The sequence below is a fragment of the Diceros bicornis genome, chromosome 7, assembly GCF_020826845.1.
Source record: "Diceros bicornis minor isolate mBicDic1 chromosome 7, mDicBic1.mat.cur, whole genome shotgun sequence".
Classification (NCBI taxonomy): domain Eukaryota; kingdom Metazoa; phylum Chordata; class Mammalia; order Perissodactyla; family Rhinocerotidae; genus Diceros; species Diceros bicornis.
In genome coordinates, this window is record NC_080746.1 from 6,747,417 (window position 1) to 6,762,515 (window position 15,099).

A 15,099-nucleotide genomic window follows, 5' to 3' on the forward strand; every position below is an offset into this window, starting at 1 on the left:
CTTCACTTGTCTCCAAAATCTCTTTTCAGGCTAGCCACGCACCTTCGGGTTTGCTACTCCTTCACCCTTTCTTGTCCTTCCTCTCCCCTGCCATGTCACTTCCAATCTTCTGGTCCATAACTATGAATGAAGAAGCCTATTGAAGGAACTTTTAGGCCCCCTGATTCCAAATAAGAACAGATGCGAGTTGATTTTAGACCAAAATGCGCAAGAGATGGAGAGTCGAGGATTTTCCTGATTTGCGGCAACGCCCCCTTCTCTCCCCCGCGCGGTGACAGTATTCAGGGGTCAGCTGGGAATGGTGAGGAGCCACTGCCGTAGTCTCAGAGGACGTCTCTTCCTGGTGTTACTGCCGCTGCGGCAGGTTTCTTATTTTTGCACCGCAGCACAATGCAGAAGCCGAGGCAACAGATTACGCCCGAAGCCCTACGGCAGCATCTCAGCCCCGTTCCCGCGCGGCGCCTGCTCCCGCGCCCCCCCCCCCCGGAGGACCCCCCGCGCGTCCCTCGCCGGCCCCCTGCAGTGCACGTGCGCTCCCGGGACAACAGCAGGCGAGGCCTGGGCGCGCCCCCGCCGCCCTCGGCCACGCGCGCGCTCCGCCCGCCCTCCTCGCGCGTGCTCGTGCCCGTGGCGGCGGCGGCGGCGCGCCTCTTCTCCCAGCTGCGGGCGTCGCGGGTGCAAGAGGAGGCGGAGCGCAGAAGGCGGAGGCTGGGCCGGCGGCGGGCTCCGGCGGGGCGCGCGCCGGCGAACGGGGCGGGGGCGCTGCGGGGGCGGCCCGAAGGCGTCGCGGTGAGGGGCTCGGGAGCCGGAGAGCCGCGTCCTCGGGGCCGAGTCCGGGGGGGGCGGGCGAGCGTGGTGCGTGCCGGAGGTGGGGACTTTGAGGCCGTGGCCCGGAGCCCGGCGTCCCCGCCCCCGAGCCTGACGGGGCGGCGAGGCGGGATGAGGCGCTGGGGCGGGGGGCGCCCGGCCGAGCCCCCGCGGCTGCCCTCAGCGGCCAGGCACTAGGCTCGGCGGCGCGGGCGCTGCTCGGCGGCGGCGAGGAGGAGGCGGAGGCGGAGGAGGGCGTCGGGCCCGGCGCCCGCGGAGGGCCGACACGGAGCGGCGAGCAGGGCGCAGCGACGCCGCGGCGGCGCGGCGGGGCCGCGGGGCTTGGTAAGGCGGGGGCCGCGGGAGGGCCGGGGGCGCCGGTGACGTGGGCAGGCGCCGCAGGGAAGGCTGCGGGGGCCTGCTTTCCTTTTGAGAAGAAATTCTTTCTAAAGTAAAGGTTCCAGATCGAATGTTCTTAGAGAACCATCTCGGGTTTCCCCCAGACCCCCCCGGACTCGTTTCCCCAGCCTCCCGGCGTGGACCGCGCTTCTGGCCGACCGCCTAGCGCGCTCGCATCTCCCATGTCCCCACGGCCTCGGCAGATGCTGGGCTCGGACTGATCTCTGGCCTGCTGCAGTGCTCCCCCCGCCCGAGGCTCAAGTCAAGCCAGAGCCGCGACTCCCAGGGAATGGGGACTCTGGGGACACGGGCGCTCCCAGGGGAGCCGCTGCGCGAGCGTTTCTCTCTGCTGCCCACGGGCGACCCTGCGCTGCCGCCTCCCTGTGCAGGGCGCGCCGGGCAGATGTGTCTGCCCGCAGGGTCTCCGTGGAGTTTTCCCTCTCGTCTTTCTGATTGACGGAGTTGCTGTTACCTATTGGACAATACTGCTGACTTAGTGCCCTTTTCCCTCCTTCAACTCCCCCTCCGCCCCCATATCATGCCTTTCTCATTTTGTTGACTTTAGTGAATATTTATGTTAAAGATTTTTCAAACAGATCCCAAGAAACGTTAGAGAGAGAAAGTCAAACCTGATTTCTTAGCTTCAGTCTACTTCTGGACCCGTTATAACTTCACCTTCTGTTGCTGAAGCTTAAAAAAGGTGGAGGGTAGGAGGAGACCCACAGCAGGATGCTTGGGATGCAGTTAAATAGTTATCTTTTAGGAAATAGAATTTGGATGATTATAATTTTGATCTGCATGCAGAATTGCAATCTGCTTTTAAAGTGCTCGGGGCACTGCGTGATGCTACATGGATAGTTGGCAGCTGAGCCACATTGCATTGTTGTCAGCATCTTTTATTTTCCATTCTTTCTGAGTTTTATTTGGCATAGATTTAGACCTTTTAAGTTAGTCTGAATGGGAATAACTTCTGATACATGGATTTCTTTTGTAAATGTTTATATTCTTACTTCTATTGGAAGAATAAAAAGCATATGGTGCTAGAGGACAGTTGCTTTGAGAGGCCAGAAAATGTGCTAGTTTGATTCAGTAATTGGATTTGTTGTAATATTTTTGGGTAGTGATGGTTGTGATTCATTAATATATTTTTCCTCATTAGGTAAATTGAAGTCTAACTCGGAATCTTGACATTTGCTCTTTGGACTTTAGAGTGAAGGAATTAGAAGCTTTGATTGCTGCTACAACATGACCTCAAAGTTTTTCAAGTACTCATTGGTGTGAATTCTTTTTAATAGGGCTTTTTGTGAAGATGGGGTATTATGATGTTGTGATTTCCATTTTCAGGAATATCTCGAGTCTGCTTCATTCCTAAAATTAGGTGTGGTGATGCTTTATAGAGCAAGTCTCTAGAATGTTGTGAGGTTGGAACTGTGCTCAAAGCAGTTATCTTCATACCATCATCCGTATAGCAGTCCATGGAATAAAGCAGCACTTTGGACAGAGACTTGTCCAGACATAGCTGGGGTGGAAACCCAGTTTACTGTATGGTGGTGCACACTGAGGTGGGTGATAGGGTGTAAGTGGGCCAGAGAGGAAATGTTAGTTGGAAGAACCTTTTTCGGTTACATAACTGTTTTGTTTTCTAGGGGGAGACTGAGAAGCAGCCAGGCAGGCTCAATTGTCATTAGAGGCTTTGATGTTGGTTTGAATTCCAGTAGTTATGTTCCTTTTATTTTCTTTTCCCAGCCCCCGCATAATTTTTCAGTCATCAGAAGCTGTTCTGTAGTTGGGCTGAGACTTTAATGGCAACACGTTCATTTCCACTTCTCTCTCTTTCTCTTATTCTCTCTTTACATGAGTTACTCAGCAGTGTTTTCCCTTCCCAAGCTGGCCTGGGTGTACTGTCTGCACGGTATACATAGATTCACTGTTGACTGTAACTGCATTTAACAAATGTCAAGGACCAGCAACTCCTCTGCAGAAAACTGTGGTAGCAGAAGGAAATGGAATGAAATGAACTAAACATTGTACATTGTATTTTAAAGATTACGTTATGTTGTATTTTAAAGATTATGACTGATATTCTTGAGAATTTTTAGGATTTAACCCTTTAATATGAAATCTGATGTCCGTGAAAGTAGTTAAGAGGCAGCAAGGACTTGAAATCAGGTTGTGGTTGCAGTTCTGTCCCCGAATAGCTGTGTGGCGTGGTACTTTCTTCGGGCAAGTTATTTACATTTCTGAGCTTGTTTTCCTTATGTATAAAATAGGGATGAGACGGCTTGGATTGTCTTGCTTACAGAGTTGTGAAAGATCAGGTGAGAGAAAGTATGTGAAAATGCTTTGTAAAACTTTTTATACGTGTAAGGTGTTACTGTTATTACATACAAACTTAGTATTTAACTGTTTTAAATATTTTAATATCAATTTAAAAAATGCACATAAGGAGGAGTGAGGATGTGTAAAATCTCTTCTAGTTCCAAAATTTTGTGATTCTATCTCATTCATAGGAAATCTATATGTAATACCTACAGTTTTGGACTCTTTGGAATTTTCGATTAATCTGGACAGATGTCAAGTTTATTGAGACTTTGAGCTTCTTTAAAGTATCAGTTCAAAATATTAAAGGAGGTTAAACGTTAGGATTTGTGAGAAGAACTGTTTAGTAAAAATTTATTTTATATTCGTCTACATTACTTAGGTTGGAAGTTGGCAAAATTTACTGTGTAGGCCAAATCTGGCCTGCAGCTTGTTTTTTGTATGGCCTACAAACTAAGAATGATGTAAAAAATTTTCAGTGGTTGAAAAAAATCAAAAGAATATTTCATGACATGTACAAGTTACATGAAATTCAAATATCAATGTCCATAAATAAAGATTTATTGGAACACGGTCACATTCATTCTTTTATGTATTGTTTTTGGCTGTGTTGGCAGTACAACAGCAGAGTTGAGTTCTTGCAACATAGACAGTATGGCCTGCAAAACCTAAAATATTTATCTGGCCCTTTACAGAAAAAGGTTGCCAACCCCTGATTTAGGACTTAAAATTTTTCTGCTTTACTTAGCACAAGGATTATTTCTTATCATAGCATTTATAGGGGTTAAGATTCCTGGAAAGGTATTGATTTTTGCTTTGGAGCCAGATAGACTTGTGTTTGAATGCTAGCTGTGATATACACTTTGATCCTGGACAGCCTGGACAGACTAACACTGGTGCCTCAGGTACCTCCTCCCATTACAAATCAAAGAATAATGGTAAAATCTATTTTAGAAGCTTGTAGTGATGATTAAGTGAAATAATACATGTCAAGGCTTAATACAATATAAGCATAGAGTCAGCACTCAATAAGTCATAAAGATGGTGATTATAAATTCTAGTCTAAACAGTATGCCTAAAATATATGTCACCTTTGCTCCCCTATATTATAGAGTTGTTCTCCTGAGTGGTATGCTAATTGTTACCAAATTTTCTCCTTTACTGAAACCATTAGTTTAGTTAACAGCTGGTAATTGCAATAACTTGAGAAATTTCCCATACGTTGTACTGTATTTTTATTAATCACTTGCTTATTTAGATGATTAAGAATGAATGGAAAGACAGTTCTGCTCTGTTTTTTGGATATCCTGGTTTTTGATAATTTCCTGATACCATTTTATGTTTGTAAACTGAATTTAAATACCACTTTGGTTTTGGTACTGGTATTTTTTTTTTTTTTTTAAAGAAAGATATGTGAGAAAAACCTGTTTTAATGAGGCCAGGGTTAGATAACTTTCCTTACATGTATATGACACTCTTAAGCCCTTATGATTTGCATTAACATCTCTATAACGTCTCCTTCAGAGTCTAAATAATAAAACTTAATTTTTTTCCTAAAGATAGGCCTAGTTTACTATGTAGAGTCTTTGATATTAAGCTGCTTTTTGAAGTATTTGGTTTAAGTTATCTTACAGTTGAGAAATTGGATGTGCTTCTCAACTTCAAGTGCTGGTTTATTTAACATTAATCCGAAACTAAGAGTGAGCAAATGAACAAAGACCGTTGTTCTGATTGAGTTAAACAAAATAGAATTGGGGTCATTGTGCTGTTGCAGTCCTACAAATTGCAGTTTCATGCCTTGGAGGATGCTTAAAAGCAGTGGGAAGATTCAGGGGAGATATGGAGGGCACTAATGTCCTCACGATGTCCTTGGTGGAACAGTGGGATGGAGGCAGAGGGGCCCGTTCATAAAATCATAGAGCAAGGGCACCTGGAAACTAAACTGCAGGGTTCTAATTGTAGCACTTCACAAAAGGTAGAGACCTAAAGAAGACCCATTGTCATGAGAAGACAGTATTTTTTTTTGAGGTTAAAACAAATAAACAAAAAACAACCAGAGATTTTCTGTCTAGAGAGATGAAGGTTGAAGGGAATATTCTCCAAGATAGTACAATGTGAAGATTTGGTAAAATAGATGTTTACAGTTTCACAGTGTACCTGGACAAGGAGACCTTCCCTGGTATTGAAAGGAGATTGTTTTAGGACAGGTAAAAGAAAGTGAGAAATGAGATGTTCAGTTTAATGTCTCATAACAAATACATGAACCAGAATGTTCAAAGTGAAAGTAGAGTTCTGGTTTTCAAAGAGCTCCTATTATTTGGTTTTTGGTCATATATTCATTTACTATCTTATTTTATACCATGGAGTATAATATGCATTAGTATTGGAGGTTGTGGGGATGGAAAGCATTGAGAGGAAAAGCATGTGTGACCCATGTGTTATGGAAGTGTTATGATACGTTTACATTGTCTCTATTAGAAAAGATAGGCACCATACTCTGGGAAAGAATTTTAAAGTAGATATTCCATTCCTTTGCCCTTAAAATAGTAAAATCTTTATTATCCAGGGTTCAGCCTTGTGATCGTGGGCAGGCTATTTGACTGTATTGTTTTTATTCCCTGGTGTGTATGATGGAAGCAGTAATTCCTGTTCCTCTTTTCATTGGAGAGAGATGTGGTAAAAGGACTCTCTTACCACGTAGAATTGATGAGTAGCATTTTCAACAATTTTCAAGAACTTATTATGTGAAATTCAGGAATTACCCAGTATATTAAGCACAGACAAAAAAATGAAGTAACGTTTAACAGGGAAAGGAGATTTGAACTTGAAGTCAGAGGACCTGGGTTCTTGTTTTGGCTTCACTGTGAACAGTCGGTGACTTTGGGCAAGTAATTCAGCTCCCTGAACCTCATTTTCTTTATATCTAAAAGGAGGGGTCTCTAAGATCTCTAAGGGGATCTCTAAGATCCTTTCTTATTCCACAATTCTATGAGTCTCTGATTTTTTTAAAAAGTAGAGATCATACTCTTGCCCTTGTCCAGTTTCCATTGACTTCCATTGATCCAAGGAGAACCTGACAGTCCTTACTAGTTACTTTATATCTACTGGTCTTCCAGATTCAGTAGCAATCATGGCTCCAGTAGGATGAGGGAAACCAAATCTCTTTTATCAGTGAACTGAAAAGTATCCACTGAGTACATATTATGTATTTTGTACCAATGCAGATGCTGTGAAAAATAGAAGAAGGTGGCATTGAGTTTCTGCCCTCAGGAAGTGTTCATTTCATTGGGAAGATAAACTATATTATGAAAAAGAATATTATAAAAGAGTATGCAAGGAGACAGTGGGATGATCCCTGATCTGGCGGTTCAAGGACTTGGGATGTACTGTTGGAGAAGATAGTTTGTGGCCTTGTACATTTGTAAAATGAGCTTCGTAGACTCCCTCCAGCTCTGAAATTTGGTCGAATTCTATTTGACAGAGAAACAGCAGCTATAAGTCACCGTATCAGGACACAACCCAACCGAGAACTGCTCAGTCTAGGGCAGATTTTTACACTCATTCTGTGTAATTGCTTGATTTACTAGATGGAAGGAAAGGGTTACTTTAAGTTACTAGAAATGCATTCAAAGGACAACCTTTCTTCTGAAAAGTCAAGCATGTGAGAAGTGACTGGAGACCAAAGTGTCCCTGTTTTGGGGCACTAAATAAATTTGTGCCCTGGATCTCATTCATTTTTGCCTTCTTGAGGCCTTGACTCCTGCATATATTTTTTTTCCTAAATTATCTTTTTCTCCTTACTGGATCATCTCTTTTACTTTGCATACATGCCTTATATTACTTGTAGCATTGATGATTTTTTTTGTGTGTGTGTGTGAGGAAGATCAGCTCGGAGCTAACATCCATGCCAATCCTCCTCTTTTTGCTGAGGAAGACCGGCCCTGGGCTAACATGTATTGCCAATCCTCCTCCTTTTTTCTTTTTCCCCTTTTTCTCCCCAAAGCCCCAGTAGATAGTTGTATGTCATAGTTGCACATCCTTCTAGTTGCTGCACGTGGGATGCCACCTCAGCATGGCTGGAGAAACGGTGCGTCGGTGTGCGCCTGGGATCTGAACCCGGGCTGCCAATAGCGGAGCCGCGCACTTAACCGCTAAGCCACGGGGCCGGCCCCCGCAGCATTGATGATTAATTGTTCACCAAATGCCATTCTCTGTGGCTTTCTTTCAGTAATAGAACCCTCAAGTTTTATCTGGGCACATGGCTACCCAACTAGACTACATTTCCTAGCCTCTGTTAGAACTGGGTGTGGCCACATAACTAAATTTTGGCTAAATGGATGTGACCAGAAGGGATGCGTGCGATTGCTGGGTCATGGCCTTAGAAAGGCAAGTAGTTGCCTTCTGCTTTCTCTTTCTCCCTTTTTGTGGAGGAGAATGTAGTGCTGGTGCCTGTTATTCAACCTTTCAGGTGAGAGCAACACTTTAGGGGGATATGGATCAGTAAGGTGGATCCTTGGATGATCTCATGGAGCAGAGACACCTACTCTAGTGGGTGCTCTGTAGACGCTCTACTCTGTACGTGCTAGGTTCACCTACATGGCACCTAGCAGTTCATGAGCCATGGACTACTCATTTATCTCTGGATGGTTAAGTGAGAGAGGAATAAAATTGTATCTTGTTTGAGCTACTAATACCTTAACTAAATAAATCACCTCTGAAACCATCCTCTCCTCCACCTTATGATGCCCATCAGCTATTGCCCAATTTGTTTGTTCCCCTTTGCAGTAACAGTTGTTTATATTTGCTGTGTCTACTTCCTTACCACTTGTTCTCTCTTTAGCCTGATCCATTTGAGCTCTTGTTCCACCATTCCCCTGAAACGGTTTTTAATCAAGGGTTTAATGGTCTGTATCTTGCCAAAGCCAGTGACCAGTTCAGTGTCTCTATCTTGCTGATCTCTCACCAGCATTGCATGTTGGCCGACTACTTTCTCTGACCTCTTAGCTGCTCATTCTCTGTCTTTTTGCCAGCTTATCTTAGCCCACCCCTAAAATTTGGAGTGTCCTTGGGCTCTCCTCAGGTGATTTTATCCATTTTCATGGTTTCAAATATCATTTATATGCTGATGAGGCTCAAATTCCTGTCTCTAGTACTGATTTTTTCCCCCCTGAGATCTAGACTCATGTAACTCCATTCCTCCACTTGGATGTGGAGGCATCTCAAATGTAGCATGAACAAAGCAGATCTGTGAATTACTGTTTCTTTCATTTACTCCTCCCTCTACCACTCCCAAATCTTCACTGTCTCAGTAAGTGGCACCACCATCTACCAGTTGTGCAGGCCAAAACCCTTGGAATAATCCTCTATTTTGTTTCTTCTCATCTCAGTGTTGAGGCCTGTCAGCTCTACCTTCAGAATATAAACTGGACCTGACTACATCTCAGTTTTTTCTCTGTTAGAAACCTAGGCTAGTAGCCTTTCTCTTCTGGAAAACTGCCAATAGGCTTCCCTGCCTCTACTTTTGTTTTTATCCTCAGATGTCCCATACACAGGGGCAAAAAAATGTTAAATGTTAATCAGATCATATCATCTGCTTACTGGCTTTCCAATACACTTAACACTAAAACTAGAACTTAAAATTTTATCATGGAAACAAAACTTCCATTTTGGTCACTTATGAGGCCCTGTATCACTGGTTCTCAAATGGGGAAGATTTTGCCCTTGGGGGACATTTGGTAGTGTCTGGAGACATTTTTGGTTGTCAGGACTGAGGATAGAGTGGTAGGGCGAGTGTGCTGCTGGCATCTAGTGGTTAGAGGCCAGGATGCTGCTAAACATCCTACAATGCACAGGACAGCCTCCAACAACAAAGAATAATGTCGTCCAGAATGTCTGCAGTGCATGATCTGGCTTGCTTTCCAACCTCATCTTCCTCTATTCTCTCCTTTGTTCACTGGGCTGCGGTCACAATGATGTTCTTTTTTTTTTTTTTCTTAATAGACTTTATCTTTTAGAGCAGTTTTAGATTCACAGCAAAATTGAGTGGAAGCTACAGAGATTTCCCATATATTGCCTGCCCTCACACAGGCACAGCCTCCCTTATTATCAGCATCCCCTACCAGAATTGTACATTTGTTACAGTTGATGAACCTACATCGACACGTCATTATCACCCAAAGCCCACAGTTTATATTTATATTATGGTTCACTCTTGGTGTTGAACATTCTGTGAGTTTGGACACATTTATAATGATGTATATCCACCATTACAGTATCATACAGAGTGCTTTCACTGCCTAAAAATCTCCTGTGCTCCACCTCTTCATCTCTTGCCTCCGCCTCCCAAACCTTGGCTACCAATGATCTATTTAATGAATCAATAGTTTCGCCTTTGCCAGAATGTCACATAGTTGGAATCATAAAGTATGTAGCTTTTTTAGATCGGCCTCTTTCACTTAGTAATATGTATTTAAGTTTCTTCCGTCCATGTCTTTCTGTAGCTTGATAGCTCGTTTCTTTTTAGCACTGAATAATATTCCGTTGTCTGAATGTACCACAGTTTATTTACCCATTCGCTTGCTGAAGGACATCTTGGTTGCTTCCAAGTTTTGGCAATTGTGAATAAAATTGCTATAAACATCCATGTGCAGATTTTTTGTGGACGTAAGTTTTCAAGTCCTTTGAGTAAATACCAAGGAGTGCGATTGCTGGATTGTGTGATAAGAGTATGTTTAGTTTTATAAGAAACTGCCAAACTGTCTTCCAAAGTGGCTGTACCATTTTGCATTCCTACCAGCAGTGAATGAGAGAGTTCCTATTGCTCCACATCCTTGCTGGCATTTGGTGTTGTCAGTGTTCTGGATTTTGGCCATTCTAATAGATGTGTAGTGGATGATGTTCTTTTTTATCCCTTGAACAAGCTAAGCACATACCTTCTCAGGGATTTGCAATTGATGTTTCTTTTGCTTAGAATGTACTTCCTACAGATCTTTGCCTGACTGCCTTCTCCTCATTGCCCAGAGAGGCCTTTGTGATTACCTGTGTACATGCAGCACCCCAATCTCTCTCTTCCACGTTATCCTGTGGAAGACTTCATATTAGTTTATTATTTATTTGCTTATGTGTTTAATTTATAATCCCCTTCTCCACAAGCTATTTGAGGGGCAGGGGCTTTGTCTAGATATGTGCTGTATCCCTAGCATTCCTTCTTGATAAATATTTCTTGATGACAGAGAGGTGCCTGAATCCATCGTGGGAATGGAAGACATGGTTTTCAGTGATAATGATAAATCAAAGGATGCAACTGGGAGCAATAGGGAAGGTTATGATTTTCTGGAGGATGGAAAAGAAAATCCTTTGAGACAAGGCTGCTTTAGCCTTTATTTAGTAATTCATTTTGTAGAATGGAGGAGTTCACCTCCATTTTTGTGAGGAGGCAAATGACAAGAGTAAGCTGACAGCAGGGACTTTTTAAGAAAGAGGTTACTCAGGGTTTAACTTTCATTTTGCCTTGTGTCTTATACAACTTGTCTCTGCATACAGAAGTACATATTCATAAGATTATTGAATACTGCAGTTATATAGTCCTTTAGGGAATATGTTGTCTTACCTTTCCCAAATATCAGAATTCCTTCCACATTATCCTTTGAAGATAATCATCTGCCCTCTGCTTCTGTATGTTCAGGGTCTGAAAACTCAGTTACTCACATGACAGCCTAACTCTTTTTGAAAAGAGTTCTTATTGTTTAAAAACTCCTCATTATATTAAAGAGGAATGTACCTCCCTGTGTTTCCAACACCACACAAATCTTTATTTTTCACATGATAGTTCTTTAGTTGTCATGTGAAAAATGGCTGGTTCTTTTATCTTCCCATCAGCCCTTTCTCTTCGCAGGCTAAATGTACTCATTTTCGTCAGTCATTCCTCATATGACAGGGTTTTAGACCGTTTTCCAGGCCCATCCCTAACGTTTTTGGGACTCAGGGCAAGAATACAAGTGGAGTCTATATGTCATATGTCTAAAAATTTACAAGATATAAATCAAGTTAACTGATAAAGATGTTCCATTCCCTACCTTAACAAATAAAACTTTATAATAACCTAAATCAAAGTCAAACAGAGAATTCTCAGACTCCTTTGCGTTCTTTTCTGGAACATGGTAAAGTGCCAAGAACCAGCCTCCAACCGAGATCCTTTTCTCACTCCAGGCTGCTTGCAGGAGGAACTTTGCGCATGCCCATATGTGGACACTCCAGCCCACATTCCCACACACCTTTCAGACAGCAGTTCTTTGACCATCCCTAGGCGCTGGGTATAAATATTGATGGTGGGGTTGTCTGCCCTTGGGAGAACCAACTCAGGGAAGAGGCCTGAGCAGACCCTGGAAGTTGGCAGGAAGTTCTGGGGTCCTGGGCAAGATGAGAGCTTCGCTGTGTAGGTCGCACCTTTTAGACCCTGAGAACAACTGGCCCCATGGTCAAGGGTGTGGCCAGAGGGAGGCCAGTGCACGGCCCTTCAAAGCTCCAGGCCCAGGATATGGGTCCCTGTTGCTTAGGAGTAATTAGGAGTAAGGCAGTACTGTTCTGTCAGAGTCAAACTCTCGTCTTGATTCTGTTTGCCAGAGCAGGTTGTTGTGGAAAATGTTAAATTCCCTCTTATAGTGCTCCAAATTAGATGTGGTATTTTATTTTTTATTTTTTTTCCCTTTTTCTCCCGAAAGCCCCAGTAGATAGTTGTATGTTATAGTTGTACATCCTGCTAGTTGCTGTATGTGGGACGCCGCCTCAGCATGGCTGGCGAAGTGGTGCGTCGGTGCGCGCCTGGGATCCGAACCCGGGCGGCCAGTAGCGGAGCGTGCGCACTTAACTTAAATAAGCAACATGGCTTATTTACCCCAGTGTGCCTGCACCCCCTATCATTTTTTGTGTGTGTCATAAGTGAAAAAGATTGGGAAACTGTGCTCTGGACTGATGTATGGTGACTATGCAGGTCTTGTAGGATAAAATGTTTTACATACAGCTTTAAGAGCATTTTTTATCAACATCATTTGTTCTGCCTGACAATGTTGGAGGTGTCAAAGTAGGTGTGTGCCCTTCTTATTAATGAGGATACAGATCCAGGTTAAATACTTTCATCTAGCTACATATTCTCACTCAAGTAGGGCAGTTGAAACTAGAACTCCAGTCTTCTGACTCTTATTTTGGTATGTTCTCTCTACTAACCCAAATTGGTTTTCTCGTACTTTTTTTTTTTTGGATAGCATATCACTTCTGGCTCATTTAGGGCATGCAGGCGGTTACATTTTTTAGAGTTTTTCTATCCCAACTTCTGGTACGTTGGCTCCCTTTATTGTTACTTTTTAACCTAGAGACTCATCTTTACGTTTAATCTCTATTAAATGATATATTTTTATGCAATTCAAACAATTGATCCAGTGTCTTGAAACTTGATTCTGTGTTATCCATTTTGATAGCTCTCTTCCCTAGAGTAGTGTCCTATTTAGTTATTACAGTGATGTCTGAAATGGTCACTGCATCCTTTATAAAAGGTTAGATTACATTAAGACAGGAAAATGTGAAATACATTTTAGAATTTTTTTTTAATAAACCAGTTATGATAAAAAAGTTCTGGCACTGAAATGTAAATTAACTTCCTTTTTTATTTAGTACCCACTTTGTATTGATGTTTACAAATGTTATTTTATTTAAACTTCAGGAAAGTGTGATCTCTTGCTCAAGTTCACCAACTAAGTGGTGGATTGTCATAATTGAAATCTAGGTCTGTTTGACCTCATAGTTCCTGTGCTTTTCTCAGTACTATTCTATAAATAATATGAAATGATTTATAAACATTTAACTGGGGCTGGGAAAGGGATGTTTTCCAGATTTATATTCTTACATTTAGATTCTCTGTTACTGATTCTCTGTTACTTATACACAGGACAGTCTCCCCCACCGCCCCCCAAGAATTATCTGGTCTAAGTGTCAATAGTGCCGAGGTTGAGAAACCTTGCTCTAAGGGTTTTTTGTAGTCAAGGCTTTACTTTGAATGTGTGTGTATATTTAGCTGAGTCTGTCGTGGTGATAGGTATTAGAATGTATGAGAGAGATGGAACTCCTTGTGCCTCTATAGTTTATATTCTTAATTTGCCTCCCTGTTTGGAAACAGGTTGTCAATGAGAGTAGAGCATGATGTTTATTTGTTTCAATTCTATATTGCTTCTAGGGAATCTGGGATTTAATGCTAAAGGCTTTCTGAGTGGTGAAGGTTAGGCTTTTTATGTTTTAATGCTTATTTTTATTAGAACTTCTGATGGGAAAAAAAACTTGTGAAACTTATGCAACTAAGCTAGCTTTCGTGTATTAACTTGCTAACCAACATACGAGTTCTTTCTCTTTTCCCTTGTTTTTGAGTTCCAAGGCATGACCAGAACGTCATTGTAGCACTTTTCCCAATTTCTTCACAGTAACTTTCCCGGACTTGATTTTGTGTTCATTTGATATAGATTGCCATACCCACCTCCTTAAACTTAAGTTTCATTGTTTCACTCTAACTAATCAAGAACCATCAGAGGTTCCCTAGTCCTGCTGTACTTATTAAACTTGATTTTCAAGGGAAGTTTTTTTTATTTTTTTTTATTTTTTTTGTGAGGAAGATCAGCCCTGTGCTAATATCTGCCAATCCTCCTCTTTTTGCTGAGGAAGACTGGCCCTGGGCTAGCATCCGTCCCCATCTTCCTCCACTTTATATGGGACGCCGCCACAGCATGGCTTGCCAAGCAGTGCGTCGGAGTGCGCCCGGGATTCCTAACCGGCGAACCCTGGGCCGCTGCATCGGAGCGCCTGCACTTAACCACTTGCGCCACGGGGCCAGCCCCAAGGAAAGTTTTTTTAATAATCCTCAATTCAGGATTTAGTTTCCCTAAATGGTAAATATCTGTCTTATTAATCTTATCGGTAGCTATTGTTATTGCTAACATTATTTAATTATTGTTGAAATGCCAGGAACTATTCTAAGCCCCTTACATGTATTATCTGGTTTAATCTTCACAGTTGCCCCATGAAGTAGTTACTCATACTAATTTTTTTTATTGTGGTAAGATTTACATAACAGAATTTACCATTTTAACCATTTTTTGGTGTGCAGTTCAGTAGCTTTAAGTATATTCAAATTATTGTGAACCAGATCTCCAGAACTTTTTCATCTTGCAAAGCTAATGCTCTATGTCCTTTAAACAACGCCTCCTTTCTCCCTCCCCGCAGCCCGTGGTGACCATCATTCTACTTTCTTTTTATATGAATTTGACTACTTGAGATACATCATGTAAGTGGAATCATACAGTATTTGTCTTTTTGTGACTGACTTATTTCACTTAGCACAATGTCCTCAAGGTTCATCTGTGTTGTAGTATGTGACAAGATTTCCTTCCTTTTTAAGGCTGGGTAATATCCATTGTATATACCACATTTTGTTTTATCCGTTCATCGATGATGGACACTTGGGTTGTTTCCACTTCTTGGCTGTTGTGAAGAGTGTTGCTGTGAACATGAGTGTGCAAATATATCTTTGAGATC

General features: G+C 42.4%; 1 protein-coding gene across 1 annotated transcript in view; it reads left to right on the forward strand.

Moving 5' to 3' along the window:
* Window positions 1-778: 778 nt before the first annotated feature.
* The window catches only part of ARHGAP32 (Rho GTPase activating protein 32), a 321,714-nt gene continuing 307,393 nt past the window's right edge, over window positions 779-15,099 (forward strand). The window contains exon 1 of the mRNA XM_058544821.1: window positions 779-1,152. The gene's annotated coding sequence lies outside the window, so the exon portion shown is untranslated. The remainder of the gene's footprint in view (window positions 1,153-15,099) is intronic.